Consider the following 15,928-nt stretch of genomic DNA (forward strand, 5'->3'; position numbering starts at 1 on the left):
TGCACAGAAGGTGAAGGTGCACAGTCTATAGGCAATTACCACCCAGACCATCATGAGGGCACGCCATGGTTGAACTGTGGTGAATGACTGGGTCAGGAGAGAGACAGTCAGAAACAGACAGCGTATCTAGAAATGTCTATTTTGTGAATAGTCGAGTATTCGAAGTTCCTAAAGAAAATGTGCAAAGATTAAGGGTTTCAGGAGGTAATACATGCTAAATTATGGATTAACAATTAGCCATTTGAGAGGGGCAGCTCTCTTTCAACATTGGCACCCTGAGTGGCTTCGCTGACCATGCACATGCTTGGCTGGCAGCCCTGAGCAGGCAAGGATTTGAACACATTTTCACAGGGACAGGCAACAAGTGACTCATAGGACCTCTAATCCACTGGTCCCTTGACTGCCTCATACGACCTCTAATCCACTGGTTCCTTCTGAGGCTTATCTCAGTCTCTTCTGTTTGCACATATGTGGGAACAAAGATATTCACAAGTAGACTGCACTATGGAGAAAGGTCCTGCATGCACCCAAAGACTCCTATGGGAATTCTCAGGGTGCCACTGCCACAGAAGGATTAGCCTCAGTTTCTTCAAATGTCTCTGAAATACGTGATGATCAAGAACATCATATACTTGGAAGAATTGATTCAACTCTAAAGCACTAAACAAATGTGGGGAGATTTAAAAAAAAAAACAACACAAAACTATAAAAACATTTTATGTATTGAATTATGTAGCATACACAGAAATCCTGATATGTAGATGGACCACTGATTCAGTGGATGCAGTTGGTGAAGCCTGAGATAGGGTGTTTCTCATAAGCTCTGGGGCAATGCTGGTGCTGCTGGTCCTGGACTGTATTTTGAGGAGCAGAGGTTAACAGAGCCGGTCTGAAGCCAACTGCAAGCACTTTTCTAGTTTAGTCTAATAGACCTGTGATTGACTAGTAGAAAGTGTAATGCTTGGTTCCATGCCCAACAAATAGAAAGTTGGCACAGATTATCATGAATATTTTTGGTATTTCTTTATTTAATCATTGGGTGGTGCTAGATATATACTAACATCTTGATCTTGGTGAAAACACTGCTTATTTTATAAACCTAAATTGCTCTTTTGTTTAGAATAATATATGTAAATTAAAACAGTTTTCAATGACCTGGAACATATTATTTGATATTAACATTTTAGGAAAAAAGCCTTGATCAGATGGCTCAGTTGGTTGGAGCATCTTCTCAAACACCAAAAGGTTGTGGGTTCAATTCCCAGTTGAGGCACATATAGGAGGCAACAGATCGCTGTGTCTATCTCACATGGATGTTTCTCTCCCTCTCTTTATCTCTCTCCCTCTCCCTTCCTTGGGTGAGGATAAAAAATATTTTTAAGGAAATAAACTACTGTATTTTCTTTACACTATTTTTGAAGCATTTTTTATTCTTTCTTAAATTAATTTCCCCAAAGCGGTGTAAATGTCTTTGTAACATCATTTAATTATAGCAACTAAATAAGCTATCACTGTTATTTGATTTCTCCATTCAGAAACATACCAAAAACTATTAAATATTGCTGCATCAGGTGAACAATTTATCTCTCAATGAGATTCTTTTTTTTTTTTTTTTTAATGGCACAGTTTCAACTTGGGGCCATTTTCTTTTTTAAAGCTATCTTCTGTGTATGTTCAGTGTTTACTCATTTCTTCCAATTTAAGGAACACATCGCCCTGGTCACTATTCCCCTGAGGTACAGTCATTCTCTGAACTGTTTGGTGGACCTTTGAGCTAAAGAGCAAACTTCCATCTCCAAGAGGCATTGACATCTCCAACTGCTGCAACTATCTTCCCCATCAGCCTTTAAGAGTCAAGAACATGAAGTCATTCTTAAGCAAACAGTAGAGCCCACCCTTCATCTTCTGTGTCAAAAAATTCTACTCAGTATGCACATTAAAGACACTGGAACATAAGTATTTGATATTGAAATTTTAGGAAAATAAAATTCACATTAAAGACATTATCCTTAATTATGTTTTGTTTGTATAAATTTTACACATTTGTTTCATATTTTTATCTGTGTATTTGCTTCAACATCCCTTCTTTAAATTGTAAACCAGAAGGTAGAGAAGTATATTTTTAATGATGTTTACACAATACTTAGCACTAACTCTCATTGAGAATAATAAGGTCAAATTAAGTAATCTGTGAGAGTTAACATTTATTTAGTGCTTACTACATGTGTGTGTTTATTTAAATGCATTTATTCCTCACAGCATAATAACCACAGGTAGCATTACTGCCTATGCCAGGCAAACAGAGTCCTTGGAGTGTTAAATTAAGCATATAACTAATTTGCCAAGTTCATACAGCTGGTAAGTGATGGAGCCAAAATTTGAACCCAGAAGTTGGACTCTTAACCTTGTTCCCTAAGTACGTCTCCAAGGTTTATCAGTGATGACATTTATGTTAAGTTTCTATGCTGTGTAAAAATTACACAAAATCAATGCCTTAAAATAGCACCAATATATGATCTCACAATTATTGTCATAAATGTGAGGATAGATTAGCAGAATTCTCTGATTCAGGACCTCACCGAGCTGCAATCTAGAAGTTGACCAGAGACTCAGCTATACCAGGTGAATGGCAGATCATGTCTTTGAAATTATGGGACAGAAGTCTTTGTTTTCTTGCTAGATGTCAGCTGAGAACCACTCTTATCTCCAAGAGTCCACAAAAGTCTCTTGTCGTATGATCCTCAAACATCTTCAGAGCCACAGGGAGTCTAACTCCAGTCTGCTAACCTCATTATGGGAGTGACTTCTCATCATATTTGTCATATCCAATTGGTTAGAATCAAGTGGAAGATTTCATCCATACTTAAGGGAGGAGATTACACAAGGGCAAGACTCATTTGGGGTCACCCTAAGGCATGCTTGCCACAATTTATCATGGAAACAATGTTGATACTAGAATCTCACAAACTTAGGAGCCCAAGGATGAAACTAAGCTCCATTAAATATCAACCTCTCTATTTGAGATTCAAGGAATGCACAGCTGGAAAGACTGTCCTCTGGTAGCAGACCTGGGCTCTCTCACTAGTTCTGTCACTGACACATCTGGTGAGCAGAGAAACCAAAACTAGATGGGAAATTGAGACACAGACATATGGAGAATGTCTCAAGTGACCTTATAATTAATCATAAAAACCAGGACAAGTTGAGGTGTCAGCAGTAGAAATGGGTAACTTTCACTCCTGTTTGGGAGCAGGAGACAGTGAAGGTTTTTATAGGAGGACAATTTCATCCTCAGAGCCGTGCTCTGCAGAGATTCCTGGTGGTGGTTAAGGTAGCAAAAGCCAGAAATATTCAAACACTATGAGATTCCAATCAGCGGAAGAGAGGACAGAAATGCCCAATTGTTGAGCATCTCATAGATAATCGTGTCATATTCTCATACAACTTTGCATTAGGAATTATTATCTCCTTTCCTGCCAATAAAAAAACTGAGCTCAGATGGGTAAAATTCCATCCACTTACAAGTCTAAGGCAATGTTTGAATTGAGAGTGGAGCTAATCAAGGCCTAGGGGCAGAGAAGTAATGGAAGCCATAGGCAGAGAACATGCAAAAGGCAAGAGGCAGGGTCTGTTTATTCCCATTGAAAGAAGGTATGAGGTCCCCACTACCCCCACTATGCTGAGCTGGATAGACTGAGCTGGAGAGACATGAATGGACATCATTGATAGGATCACCATGTGAAGAGGGTGACAGAGTTCAATTCAGTTCAGACAAGGTTTACTGGAAGACCATCCTGGTCAGTCCAACGATGACACAGAGGAGAGGAAAAAAACTGCCTCTCTGGGGGCTTCCACAGAGATCCCCAGTGAGGAGGGGCCTGTGTTTCAAAGGTGAGAAGGTCATTGTTACAAATGGGTTGGAAGGAAAGGCAAGCAATTCATACTAGGGCACATATTTAATCCAGGAATGCCTCAGTTGCAGGAAAACAGGGTGTCCTGGGTCACTTTGCCCTTTAGCCTTGGTGAGTGGGCCATCAGATAAACTTCCTAGCCCAGAGCTGGTGCTGATGACAGACATTACCTTAGGCCACTATGTAAGGTGGCCACACCCGGTCCCAGGTGGGAATCTTCTGCTTCACCCTCACCTGTCATGCACGGCCACTGGAAGTGTATCATAGACCTGCCGATGCCAAGAAGGCCTTTGCCTTACCACCTGCTTCTCTGGGAATTACAGTTGTAAGAAGTGAGGTCCTGGAGGAATGGGGTGTCTGAGTGTCCCAAGGACATCAATGGCAAACACAAAGCTCTCCTGTTGAGTCTTGGATACAGGAACAAAAGACCTGCCTCTTTCCCTCCACTTTGCTTTAAGAGCATATGCTGATTTTAATCCCCCAACTGCCCTGCTGGCTTCTCAAAATAATGAAAAAGAAAATAATTAGCAGCTGTACTAGCAGTGGGGAGCAAACCACCCTCCACTGGGTTTCTGGTGTAGAAATTAACTCCAAAGTAAACTTGAACATTTAAACAAATATTTTTAGTTTCTCAAGACTTGTTGCCACAATCTTGAGTTAGGGGTGATATTACTACCCTTGCCTAGCAATTAGCCTTCTATATACAAAAGTCATCCAACTACAATTTACAGAATTTGCTTAAATATTCCCTGTTTATGTCAAAATTCTGTGCTGCATAGACGATGTAAAATCTATATATGAATTTATAAACTACCAGTTACTATATCACCAGTGATAAATGTATAGATAGGTAGTGTGTATGTGTGTATGTGTGTGTGTCTATTTATTTGATATGAACTCCAGACAAAATGAATCATTTGCCCCAATGATGGCAATTGATCTACAAACTAGACCCTAGTGAGCCACCAGCAGTATAAGTCCCAGTCCAAGTCTGAAGGTCTGAGAATCAGGAGAGCTGATAACATAAGTTCTAGTCTGATTCCAAGTCCAAAGGCAGAAAATGACTGATGCCCCAGCTCAATGACAGGCAAAGGAGGAGGCAGCAAATCCCCCCTTACTCAGCCTTTTCATTCTGTCCAGGCCTTCACTGGGTTGAAAGATGCCCATCCACACTCAAGAAGTTGGTTTGCTTTCTCAGTCTACCTATGCAAGTCTAATCATCAGAAACCCCCTCACAGACACACCTAAAACAATATTTACTCAAATATCTGGGCGCATATAAAATTAACCATCACATGGGCTTTACTGACTCAGAGATTTAAAGTGTGTCTTAGAGTCATCTTTGAGGTCACACAGACTGGTTGTGAGGTCACACAGATTGTGACCCTGGCGCTGGAGCTGCCACCTCAGTCTTTTCGGTTGGTGGAGGGTCTTGCCAAGTAGGGTTCCCACTCTTGGTGGCTGACTCAGGGTGAGATGACAGTTAGGATAAATATGATGGAACAGTGATGCAGATAGTGAAATGCTAGAGAAGATGAAATGAGGAGAGAAGGAAGACAAGGAACCAGGGACAAAAAGCAGAGAGAAGACAACCAGGAAGTGTATTTTCAGCAAAACATACTATTAATTCAATATGAAGAAAATGGATATTTAATCTGCTAATAGCAGCAAAGCAATGACATTAAACCAGGAATTGCTGGGTCACCTTGTGGTCATGTGGACTGAATGAGCCAGTAGGCAAAGGATGGCTGCTCTGCTCAGGAAGCTGTCCTCTGGGCCCAGAACTTGGAAAAGAGAAACTCGTGTATTAAAACCCTTCTTCGGATGTTCGGAGACTTTGCAGGATAATGCATGTGATGAACTCTAAGCTTATTAAGAACTAATCCTGGTCTCATCACACAGGGAGACTCGTTATAGTGGCATCCTCAGGAGTGGCCCGGCCAGGTGAGTAGCGTGTGGCACTATAATGACTTCCAAGTGGCATGTGCAGAAACAGACCCCTGTGGACTCAGTGCTGGCAACACAGGAAGGTCATCAGGAGCCCTGAGAGAGTGAGGGGCTCTCTTCTGCTGGCACCTGTGCTGTGGGCTTTGAGCATCCCCCTTCTCTGTGGTTTATGGACTCTGGGTAAACTCCTCTTTGTGCAGAGGATGAATAACAGTCCTTGTCTTCAATTTGCCTACAGCCTCGCAAGGCAGTGCTTGTACGTAAACATAAACACAGAAGCAGGAGACAAAAACAGGCCTCTGTTAGTGCTTGACGTCCTTTGTTGGTCCAGAGAAATAAAGGCACAGTTCCCGGGAGTGGGTGTCTCCAGATCCATGTCTTCAATGGCTTCTATTGGAGACAAGAAGGTGACTGACAGGCTTTCTAATAAACTCATGATTCAACCCTTTGAACTTGAACACGCACCTTAAGGTCCCTGCCTGTTTTCTCATCTGTGAGGCAGATGGATGGCTGTGTAGACTCAGAGCTCCCAGTAAGTGCCACCCTGAATTTCCATATCTCCTCATTTTCTCATGAGAGGGAGAGAGAAGGAGGCTAGACATTTCATCGGCGGACCTCAGCCTGCTCTCCACACTGAGGAGCACTGTCATATCCTGACACAGACAACACCTTTTTTTTTTTTTTCAAACTTCCCCGAACTTGGGAAATCCAGGCTTCATACCCATTCTGATGGATTTGTGGAACAAGCATGCAAATCAAGACAAGGCCACCCCGCCTGCTCCCGGGCTGCTGCTGCCATTCCCAGCTCTCCTGACATGCGGCTGGGGTCTAAGGAGATGATGGACATAAAATATGCAGAAGGCTCAGAAGAGCAGCCTCTCGCTCCACTTTAGAAGGTAGCTGAAAAACCTCAGAGATACCATAACCTCTTTAGATATGCTTTTCAATGTGAAACACATTGTCTTTCATTTAAATAAAACCAAGTAAACCCATAGCTTTGTTTCAGTTCTGCACACCCTGGTGGGTCCAGGCAGGATGATAATGCACCTGAACTGCTTTCCTTCTTTCTTTTCTTCTTGGTCTGCATGCATCTTCCTCCCAGGCCTCACTGTGTGGGGTGGTCATTTAGCCAAGGTGCACTAATTAACCCTGCTCCGGAGGGAATGGGTGTTACAGGCCTTCCTCCCCCAGGCTTCCTCCCTCAGTAATAATTAAAAACTAAGGGCCAGAGAGTTAAACTGTGTTGCAGAGACCACGGTCCATAGTTTCCCTGGAAATGTCAAGAGAGCACAAGGTATGATTCTTCAAAGCACCTTTGGAAAGTTTGCTGGCTCAGAATGTGATTTGGAGAATTTAAATGAATTCTGTATTCAAATGACCAAGTAAGAGGAATTTATGCAAGTTTGGGGGGGAAATGATGGGTTACAGTTGTCATAGAAAACTTAACTACACTTAAAATGTGCCACGTAAGAAAGGTCAAAAAACAAGTCTTAATATTGAAGTAAATAATATTATAATTTATTTTGTTTGTATGAGAATCTATATAGCTTTTAATAAGGGTTGTGGGTGAAATTATAAAATTAAGCTAAATCTATGACCACTTCAACAGTCCCATATTGCAGTTTGGATTTTAAAGAATATTTTCCCAGCATAAATGAAGCACTTCCTTCTCAGAAAAAGTCACAGAGTAAATATACTTTCTGCAGGACAAATTGTATCTTGTGCTGGGTTATGAAAATTGACACCTTCCATATGTGTCTATAAACTTCTAAAGCTAAATTATTTGTCCCTCGTAGGAACCTAACATAATACCATAAGTATAAGTTACTGATAAATATTTGGGTTTTATACATGTAAATCAATAGCAAATGAACCAGTGATGAAACATGTGAAATGTGCCTGTAAATCAAGCAACGTAGCACACCCACTATGCAACCCTCTCAGTGGATGCCCTCCACCTCCAGCAACAGCCTCACCTGGAACATGTGAGAGATGCAAATCCTGGGCCCCCCCTGCGGCTCCTGGATGCTGCAGAGAGAGGCTTACCCACCATTGTGCTTCACTCGCCCTGTGAGTGATCCTGATGTAGCAGAAGCCTTAGGTCCTGTAGAAAACAGGACACTGGCCAGCTGACTGATATGAACAAAAACCTACCTTACGGCCAAGAACATGGGCAAACCCTGAATTATGATTTTATCCTCTGACCATGCTGGTGGTGAGGCATTTTGAAGGAATGTGGTTTTCTAGAGTTTTCTATTACATAATTGCATCACTTATACATCCTTGAAGAATTAAATATCAGTCATTTTAAAGTGAAAAATGAATTGATCACCCTAGCTCATTTCATCTATAGACTGAAGGGCCCTGGGTTCAATTCTGATTAAGGGCACATACCTGGGTTATGGGCTCAATCTCCAGTGTGGGGAATGCAGGAGGCAGCCAATCAGTGATTCCCTCTTACCATTGACTACAGGCCCAGTGCATGATGCCCGCCTATCCCCTCTCATAGCTGGAGAGCCCTCAGGGGTTGGAGGAGACTCAGCAATCAGGGGAAGTGACACCCCCATCACACCTCTGCTGCTGCCACTGCTGGCAGTGCAAGCCTTGGCCAGCCCTGGTTACCTGAGCCTTGGGAAGCTCTGGGCAGCTGGGCAGCCAATATCCGAGGCCTGCCTGCACCTCAGGCTGGCCTTGGGCATCTGGGAAGCTGAGGATGGGTCCGGCCACATCACATGCCTGCCACCCTCCTCCCATAGTGGGAATGAAAGGACTGGGGGATTCTGGCAGGGCTGAGGGGACTGGGTGCCACCAGCTTGTGGCTATGGGCACTGCCATCTTGTGATGGTGTGCCGGCCAATTTGCATATTCCCTCTTTATTAGATAGGATGTTTCTCTCTGAAATCAATAAAAATGTATTTTGAAAAATAAAAAGAAAAATGAATTGATCCACTCCACTCTTGGGAATACAAACACCCCCATTTGATCTTCATCTTAAACAATCATTTTACTTCCATATAATTCAGCCACTAATTCCTGGAATTCTAAAGTATCCCATGTTTAGAGATGCAACAATTTCTTTGATTTGTACCAAATTTCATGAAATGCTTTTCTGTGAAGAAATCTGCAAGAATTAACATTAGTTGCAAGTGAGGGCTGAAGGGCACTATGGCCAGCTGAGCTGCCCCATACACGCCCTGAAACTCTGCCTCTGTGGGCACTGATTCTTCTGGACCACAGGCTGATCTGGGCTTTTTTCCTTTCCTGGGTGACTTTTCTACCTGCAGACTGACCAATGCTGCTCCCCAAAATGTGACAGGTATGGTCACCTGAGCCTATATCCCTGGGTAGATATTCTCCATACACTTACTCTGTAGACTAGGGGTGTCGAACTCAATCAGAGAAGGGGCCAAAATCTAAAATCCAGCCTAAATTGCAGGCCGAATGGTTTACTGAACAGTCATAAACTGTCATTGTGATGGAAACGCAGCGGAGTGCAGTCATGACAGCGCGGTGCGGGCCACATTGCAAGGCCTGGTGGGACGGATTTGGCCCGCGGGCCTTGTGTTTGACACATGTGCTGTAGACCTACTGGGGGGCAGACCCTTGTTAGGTGTTTAGGCCTGGGAGCTAAAGACCAAAACAGTCACAAAGTACAGTGGGCTGAGCACAAGGGGCCTTGGGCCTGGAGGGACTGGGGCTGATGGGGGATGGGGTAGAATCTGCTCAGCTGGTGCAAACTAACTCACAGGGCTCAAGATCAAATTTTCAGAAATTTAGTAAACTGGTTGTTAAGACAGCCGTAATTAAGTATCAATGTATAGTTAAGGAAATCTTATTCTAAATATATATTCCTGGAAAATACCTACCCAGGGATACAGTCTCAATACCAACCACTTCCTAATTATTTTTATTACATTTTACCACTCTCTGTACCTTTGAGGTGACTTGTGTGTCATGTTTTCAGGCAGAGGACTCGGGTACTAAGAGTGAAGAGCATCTGAGTAAAATCAGATAGTCGGCTGCATTTTTTTGCTTTTGTCCATTTTTATAGCTATCATTAACAACAAACTTGCAGACTGATTGTGGACCCTGATGTGGGCACAAATAGTCCAAGAAAAAGGGGCATTGGGCAGAGCAGCAAGTGCCCCCTGTGCCATGGACTGATCTTTCCATCATTGTGTGTGCTGGACAAGCAGATCCCAGCCAAGGGGGTGGGGACCCTTTACAAAATGAGCCCCTTTAAAGTGAAACAGCATTATTGATCAAAGCTGGATGGCTCTCTATGTAAAGAAGGGACAGCTGGTGTCCCCCCATGCCACTCGAACACTCTGGCACAGATGCCCCCCACCCCTTATTAAAAACAGGTTGGATTGCATTCGAGATCCAGCCTGCAAAATTAATGACAAGCTTGCAATAAAGCACCAGCATGGACCCGGACCTTGTAATACAACGTGATTACTCGAGCTGTGTTTATTAGCGGTCTGAGCAGCAGGCCTGGCCGGCTGGTATTTGACACACAGACAGGGATGTTCCAGGCGCTCTGCGCGGCACAGTCACTTCAAAGTCGCAGCCCTGCTGGCTCGGTTTACACCTGAGCCAATTAGTGGTGAGATCAGAAGAGGCCTGGAAATGGAGCTGCGCCCTCACTTCTGTGCTGGAGAAAATCACTTGATCCCAGGTAAGATGATACAGAGAGAACAATGGTGGATAAAGTGGAGGAAGGAGAGGGAGGCAAGGGGGCGGGCACGGCGCACCCCATCAGGAACAGAAAATAAAGAAACCCTGTGTTGGGCCGAGTGCGGGGGCCTGGCCCCCTCTCAGGGTGTTTGTCCGGCTTTTGTTAGCAACAAAGGGGCTAATTGAAATGAAACAGTCTGCAGTCTGTTTGTTGGCACATCAAATATGCTGTAAGATATGCTGATTCGTGCTCCTCCTGAATTATTGAACAGCATGGCTTCCAGAAATAAGACAGGCTTGCGACCGGGTAGACCTGGGGTGGCTTTACAAAAGTGACATCACTTTGCTAAGGTTCTGTTTGCATTTACTTCTTTTCAAGAAGGTAGAAAATAGAACATTTAAAAATGGAGACTGTAGGTGTTCCATACAGCTTCCTAAACTCCCATCCCAGGCAGTTATGAAATTGCAAAATGTTCCAAAGCCCTTGAAGAGAACGAGGAATATGGCCCTTTTAGATTTGCTCAGTCAACGGTATGGCACCCCATCCCCCAGTGCCTCCTACATGGAGAAGCCTTCGGTCTAGGACAGAGTGAGGGTGTTGACACCTTCCATTAGGCCAAAGAATAGGGCTGATTTGAGTCAAGTCAAAGTTCAATAAACATGTCCTGAGCAGCTTCCCAGGTGAGGTGACATTTTTGGTGTTGGGGACACAAGGCCTGGCTTTTGCTGTGGCCAGGCCTCTGTCTGTCAGGGAGGGACAGACACAGTAAGTCACCTTGCTGAAATCACAGGTCACTGTGGAAATGGAAGAGGGCCAAATTCTCTTTAGGAAAACCATGAAGAGAAGCAGAGTATGCACGTAAAAATAGGTGTGTATGTGGTGTGTGTGCATCACATGGGTGTGTTCTATCTGAGATGTGAGTGGGCCAGATGCTGGGTACAGTGCCTAGGGGAACAGACACCGACTAGACCCATGACTTAGGAACCTGAATATTTAAAATACTTAAAGCCTAAAAGAGGCACACAGGTTGATGAAGTTCATTAATAACTGAAGATGTGTTTTTATTTCTGCAGGAACTTGGAATTACACAGTTCTGAATTGGGCAATAAGAGAGAATCTCAGGTGTTTCTTTTCTCCACGAGGCCGGGAGATCACATCTCAGGATCGTATAAGCGGCTCTTCCTCCTATGAATTAGAGATCACACTCTAATTGCAGAGCTGTCTGTGGGCAGCCGCTTGGATTTCAGCCAAATGTGCAAAATTATTTTTCTAATAAAGGTAGTGAGATGTCATTGGCTTTCAGAGTGAGGTGATGACCACAGCTGATGAGGACAGGATGGGTGATGCTGGGCACGGAAGACTGGGATCCCCTTTTCCCGAAGGTGGGCAGGTGTGCTAAGACAGGGGTCCTTCTACACGTATCCTGTCACTATCCTCCTCCCATTACTCTTACCTCTTCCGTCTGCACACCTGTCTTCTCTTCCTGCTCATGCTAATGCTGGGCATGGCTGCATGGGTTTTAGACATTTGGAGAATCAAGGAAGGAGATGGCAAATGCACCATTTCAGATTTTATTTCTGAGAGTGTGAACTCTTCTAGGACCTGAGTGCTCAATTTTCAGAAATGTGACTAAATAAGTGAGGATTATTCTGGGGTCCTGTCAGCAATGTGAGACATGATCCTTCTTCCTATCACTGTCACTTCCTAAACCAATAGCAATACACAGCCATGCACATGCACACACACGCATGACATAAGCCCTAAGAAATAGACATCGCACCCAAGAACTCTGAAGAGAAGAGATGAAAATCCATCTTTTCTTAGTCTGTTCTGGGATGAGGTTAAAACAATGAGCTGAGGAGGATGTACATGCCACTTGCCTGCCCTCTTCTCTCCCATCACTGTCACAATCACATCCTAGGACTAAGGTCTCTCTTTTCCCAACTGACCTCTTAATGAAGCAGAGAGTGTTAAGTGTTCTCTTCCCTTTTGGGCCAAACACATAGGTTGGACTGTAGAGTGAACTGAATTTATCTGGGTTGAGGGCAGAGAAATGGAGAGGAATCTGTAAATGTCTCGAGGGAAATTGGTTCTGAATGCTAGGCTCACTTCATTCTGTGCTGCTTTTGTCAAGGAGCTCTGTCCCTCTGGTCCTAGCTGCCTTGGTTGTTCCCAAAATTTTTAATTAGCTTTCATGTTTTCTGTTTTGTTCTTTTATTCAGCTTTTCTAGTTATTCACAAATGGAGAGATAACTGGCATGACTAATAATTATAGTAGAGAATAGAAGTTTTTCCTAACAACTTCTTCTCCCAAACAATACTGTATATACTTGTTACACCCTCATAAGAACCTGCGATCTTTTTCTTTATAGATATCACCATAAGTTGGAACCATATACAGATTTATATTTGTATAATTGTTTGTGGATAGGTAGGTAGGTAGATAGATAGATAGATAGGTGATATAGATATAGATATAGATGTAGATGTAGATATATAGTTCAATTATAAGTTAAGCTCCATGAGAGTAAAGACGTTTTATTTTTTTATTTTTTTGGTCCATCACTCTATCTCTAACACCAGCATCAAAATAGAAATAAAACAAAAAAGATGGTAGGTAGATAATAAATGTATAAATACACTTCTAAAATATAATTCTCTATTTTCTCTGCATACAGATTGCATATACTTCTTCAGCTTATGGGAGACAGCTCCAGGGAGAAGGAGGAGATTAGGTAAGAACAATAGTCTTGGGAAGCATTGTGCATTTCACATGTGCAGGTATTTTCAGAAGATTCTTGAGGAAGCATCTTGACAGGTAAAATAATTTTGTAAAACATCCATATAGATAGAAAAATCTTTTAAATATAAATGTTGTGCCTGTCTAGAGATATTCATATAAAAGTTGCATTTTTTTCCTTCAAATTAAAGCTACAAGAACCAAAGACAGCTTTAGTCCCTCCTTTCTAATCTTAACAGCAACAAATTTAATTCACTCCTTTGCTACATCTGCTGACTAAGCACCAGAGAAACACTGGATAAAAGATGGACAATGCTTCTGGTCCACCCAAGAGTCTGAGGACTCAAAAGACATCAGCCATGAATTTATTATGATAGCACTTTGGCAATACAATTAGAAAAAAGATACCGGGGCTGCCTGCTGTGCTGTGATCAGGACCCCTGCTCTGGGTATTTGGGCATGAATATGGGACCTGGAGGACCAGTGCCTGGACACTAGCCACCCTATCAAGGCCCATCTGCTGCTGACTTGAACTCAGACAAACGCATGCCCAGTTTCAAATGTCAGCCCATGCTGCAGAGAGAACTTTACAAACACCCTCAGCCCATCACACATCCACCAGACCACCACCTCCAGCTCCATTGGGAGAAGAATCAACTCTTGCTTCTTTTAGATATTCCTCCTTAACTTTATATTTTTAAGTAACACATTTACACTGATGCTTTCTAGTTCTTCGGGTTTAGAAACCATGTATTGACTTTCTAGTCTAAAAGATGAGAACTTAGTGGGATCTCCTCCCACCCAGTGTGCATACATGTTTACAAAACCACACAAAATGGACTATGGCTTCCTTTCTGTTTTCATTTTGTTTTATTCTGGCTTTCCTAATTTTTATTTACCCCTACCTCATCTATATTCAAACTTTCTGTTAGAGCAAGAACATTCCTCTTGGCTCAGTGAAACACATCTGACCATTTCAGTTCCGTTTGATGAAGAAGGAACTCTGTTCTGTTGCCCTGTTAGGAGGAGTTGCCCCCAAGGCCAGGACTGTGCTCCCTTCAGGAGCATGTCCCCATAAGCCCCCACACTGGGCACTCTTACTTTCTTATGTTAGACTAGAGGCTCTGCCCTCACATCCCTGGTGGCTTGCCTCAGCCCTCCTTCTGGAAGACCTTTGTCCAAATGGTCATCTGGAAGGACATCTGGAAGGTTGTTCTGCTATTTGGTGTAATTAGCATATTGCGCTTTTATTATTATATTAATAGATGCTGTGTTCTGGATCCCCATCCAGTACTCTTAGTGGAAGCACAACACCCAGTAGTGTTAGTGGAGAAGGCAGTCTTTTATTGACCCTTTGAATATTTAAAAACAATTTTGAATTTAACTTTTACATTTGAAATCTGTGAAATCCTTAGAAATAACTGAATAAATGTGTACATGTAAGTTGTTGTTCCAACTAGAAGAATCTCAACCTGAAAACCATGAAAGAATTTGGTTTGTTGGCTTGGCCTAGATTTTCTCCTGAGAAGAAGGCTGTAACTCCTATCAGAGTTCCTAAAACAGAGAGGAAGGGCTGGATACATGCCACCCATGTGACCCTTATCTTTGGAAACACACCTGCCCGAATCCTCAGCCCTTCAGGTGCCTGGGGACCACAGCCCCTCAGTGTCCCCTCCTCTGGGTAGTGGGACCCCTGCTCCTGTTTGCCTGTGCATTTGAGGGCAGGGGACAGTTGCTTCTCTGTGTGACAACAGGAAGGAATTTGCATATGTTCAGCTCCTTATAAAGTGCAGACTGCCTCCTTTCTCTGCCCTGCCCACCATCCCCAAATCCAGGTCTTCCTGGTGGCTCTGACTTCCTTCGGGTTGGCAGTGCCAATTGGCTTCCCCTTCTGGGGACTCTGATGCCATTCCCTCCATTCTGCAAGGTCGGCCTTTTTGTCTTTCTTCCTCCCACTTATCAAACCATCTGACTTCCCTGGTGAAGCTTCATCCTCCTCCTCGTTCACTCTGGCTCACAAGTTCATGCCTGCTTTAATCTTCAGTTTCATGAGAGCTCCAGAGAGAGGACACCAGTGTCTGTCCAAAGAAATATGACAAACTGGAAACATAGTGATTTGCATTAAAAAACAAAACAAAAGAAGTGTGTGTTAAAATATGCCGTGCCACTTTTCCATTGTGTTCTGAGAAAATAAGTTCTGTCTACACAGGGAGATATGGAACACGGTAATCCCACTGTGGGTGTTCTCTCTTCTTCTCTGACTCCTTTCCGGTCTTCACATCAGCCCTTTGTGTCAAATGTCACACCCAGCATCCACCCAGCCACCCACACACATCTTAAATGGAAGCCAGGACTGAGCCCTTGCTCGGTATGTCCAGGGAGCAAGGCCAAGAGGCGCTCACAACTCTTTCCAATACTCAGCAAGTGTTGGGTTGCCTTAGGCCACTTCCCTAAAGATCTCTCTGTGCTAATCTCTTATATGAAGCTTTTAACTTGCTTTTTCTGATTTTTCTTATATATCTGTCACTCCCACTTTCCTTTTCTCAGATGGGTCTGAGTCCATCTCCATGTGCAGGTCCTGTGTGCTGACTGCTGGCTTCCCAGCACATGGCTCTCCCTGCTTCCTGAAACCGCAGTACTTGCAGTTATGGA

This window comes from Pipistrellus kuhlii, unplaced genomic scaffold, assembly GCF_014108245.1.
Source record: "Pipistrellus kuhlii isolate mPipKuh1 unplaced genomic scaffold, mPipKuh1.p scaffold_m20_p_4, whole genome shotgun sequence".
In the NCBI taxonomy this organism is placed as follows: Eukaryota; Metazoa; Chordata; class Mammalia; order Chiroptera; family Vespertilionidae; genus Pipistrellus; species Pipistrellus kuhlii.